Consider the following 3,227-nt stretch of genomic DNA (forward strand, 5'->3'; position numbering starts at 1 on the left):
CCTCTGCCGTTATCTCTGTCACCCCTGTGCTCCAGCGCCCAGCGCTGTTAACACGTTTGTTTTTGTTTTTTTTACTTGTTTCCTGTCCCTGACTTCTGCTTCAGTTTTCCAAAATGAAAAACACCTTTCATGATCTTTGATGATCTGAATTGCATATTTGTTTGTTTTTTTCTTTTTTGTAACCTTTCCCTCTGCTATCTTCAATTTATCCCAGAGGTTTCTCAATTCCTCCAAACTCAGTGATCCCCCTGCTGGGAAATCATACTTTTCAACCCAAATTCCCAACATGTCAAGACAATCTGGACCATATTTTTTCCTCATGTCGTCCACAATTGGTCCCCCCTGGGGAACAGCAGCAGCCACTTTGCTCTGGTTCTTCCCCAGCACTGTCTAGCTAGACTTATTACTCTGACTTTTCACTAAGTTTTCACAAAATTCCAAGTCAGAAAATACACAGGCGTCCCCGTGCACCCCTTTTTCTTACTCTGGAGCAAAAAGGTGGAGAAAAAACTCACCCCTCTGGTAGTTTACCTACCAGAAGCTTCCGGCTCACTTGTGGAGCGGGAATTTCAGTGTTGATTCAGAATCAACACCGACCTGACAGGCACGGTTAACGTATGCGCTCCGTCCTGCCCTGGGACCGTTCGTAGACGACAAGGAAAACAACCCACTGGTCACTGATATGTCTGAGACAAGAACAATTACTTCTCACCCGATCTCTGAATCAACATTTCCCTTCCAGGTTCGCTTGGATAGACGTGAAGCCGATCAGATCCACTCTTAGACGCCGATCCTCTCATCTCTGAATGCTTGGTTCGAGGTAGAGGGGGAACGAGGAGTTTCCTCCGTTCCTGGTCCGCGGCCCTCGACGTCCCAGAGTTTCACTGACGGGTCTCCAGCAATCCTGTTCGTGACGCCAAATTGTTGTGGAAAAGAGCGAAGAGGAATACTGGGATAATAAGTAATTTAATGAACAAACAATAAAAAAAGGGATCGGAGCTCCGAGGCACAAAACACAGTAAAATGGGAGTGCGAGTGCGAGGTGGGAAGGAGGAAGAAGGTCTCTTATACACAGGACTGGGAGGGGAAAAGATAAGGAAAGAACAGGGAGGAGAACAGAGAGAGACAAACCAACGACTATACGATAGTTGACCGATTTCACAGCTCATATCCTGTACAGGGAGAGGATGAGCACATCAGTGGCAGGCCATAAAACAAAGTGAAGTACGATGCGTATATGTTAGCCTAGGATTCTAACAGTTTACACGTGCTACTAGTGATCATACAATATAAACCAAGATAAAGAATAACACAAGAATACTCTATCATGTTCGACCCATCTTAATAACCAAGATTTTTTTTCCAGGTGTGCTTTGCTCATCTCTTTGTACCAAATATTTAGGGGAGTTTTTATAACATCACATAGATTATTAGAGTATATAGTCTTGAAAGCTTTGTCACCCAGCAGAGATTGAAGTGGGATATCTAGTTGGTCAAATTCTAGCTCCTTCCATTTTGCATCGTAACCCGCCCTGCACCAGTAGACTATATACTGCAGTTGTGCTGCTTTATAGTCGTCCTCCAAGCATGGGAGTGACATCCCTCCCTGTTAAGTGTAATGTTTTGTAGCGTACCCTTGGTTTCTTGTTCTGCCATATGAATCTAGAAATGATCCGATTCCATTCACTGAATTTCTTATTGGGTATTTCTACAGGTAGCGATTGGAGTAGAAATAACAATTGTGGTAAAATAACCATTTTTTAAGTATCTATTCGGTTGTAAAAATCAAGTACTAGGGGGGTCCAACTGTCCAGATCATTTTTAATTTTGGTTGTGATGCTACCGTAGTTTACACTATATAAATCTTTGGGGGTCTTGGGAATATGAAGACCTAGGTATTTGAAAATTCTGGTTTTCCATTTAAATTTAAAGGACTTACGTATGTTTTCTTGAGGTATGTAATTCAAAGTAAGAGTTTGAGTTTTCTCTATGTTCAATTTGTATCCCGAATATGAACCACATTGGTCGAAGGAGGGCATTCATTTAGGGAGACTGGTATCCGGGTCGGATAAAGTCACCAGGATGTCATCTGCATATAAACATGTCTTATATTCTTTCCCCTTGAATAGTATTCCCGTGATTTCTGGGTCTTCCCTAATCTTTTGAACAAGTAGCTCTATAAATAGAGCAAACAAGATGGGGCTCAGTGGGCAGCCCTGTCAGCAACCCCTCTCCAAACGGATTGTACCTGAAAGACTGCCATTTATTCTGATCCAGGCCACAGGTGAATTTTAAACATTTTATAACTGTATTGTTAAAGCCAAAACGTTGCAGGACCAGGTATAAAAATTCCCATAGAACAGAGTCAAAAGCTTTTTCTGTGTCAAAGCTAATTGCTAAGGACATTGTGTTTCCTTTGCTCATTATATTTAACAGATGTATAGCTCGCCTAACATTGTCTTGTGTTTGTCTATTTTTAACAAAACCTGTCTGGTCCGTGTCAATTAGGTTAGGGATAATATTTTCTAGTGTGTTGACAATAATTGAAGTGAAAATTTTATAATCAGTGTTTAAAACTGAGATAGGTCTGTATGAGCTGCAATCTGTCCTAGCTTTCCCTGGTTTCAGTATTACAGATAATATGGCCTGTTTCCAAGATGGTGGGGTCTCGCCACCTTTTAAGACATAGTTAAAACAATTTAATAAATAGCAGTGGGGTCACAGAGTCCCTAAAAGTCTTATACCATTCTGCTGGTAGTCCATCTCCCCCGGCTGCTTTGCTTGTTTTCAGTTTAGAAATTGCCTTGTCGACCTCTGCATTTGTAAACTCTGTAGTTAAGCACTTATTTTGTTCTGTGACAACAGATGGCAGGTCTAGGGATTTCAAAAAATTGATTGACTGTTACTGCTTCTGCTAATTCGGGTTGAGTGTATAAATTCCTGAAGTATGATTCAAAAGACTTATGTATTGCTTCTGGCTTATAACACATCTGGTTGGTGACCGGGTCCTTTACTTTATATATGGATCTTCCAGACTGTTGTTTTTTAAGTCTCCAGGCTAAGAGTTTTTTAGCACGGGGTCCATTTTCATAGTGGGTTTGTTTGATATACTTAAGTGTAAGTTCCTCCTGGTCGTTCAGTTTCTTATTTAGTTCTGATTTTACTACGGTTATTTGTTCCAATAAGGTGGGGTCGTTAGTCTCTATATGCTTCCGTTCCAGTGAGTC

Source organism: Nelusetta ayraudi, unplaced genomic scaffold (genome assembly GCF_046127955.1).
Source record: "Nelusetta ayraudi isolate G7.1 ecotype Tasmania unplaced genomic scaffold, CSIRO-AGI_Nayr_v1 ptg000139l, whole genome shotgun sequence".
In the NCBI taxonomy this organism is placed as follows: domain Eukaryota; kingdom Metazoa; phylum Chordata; class Actinopteri; order Tetraodontiformes; family Monacanthidae; genus Nelusetta; species Nelusetta ayraudi.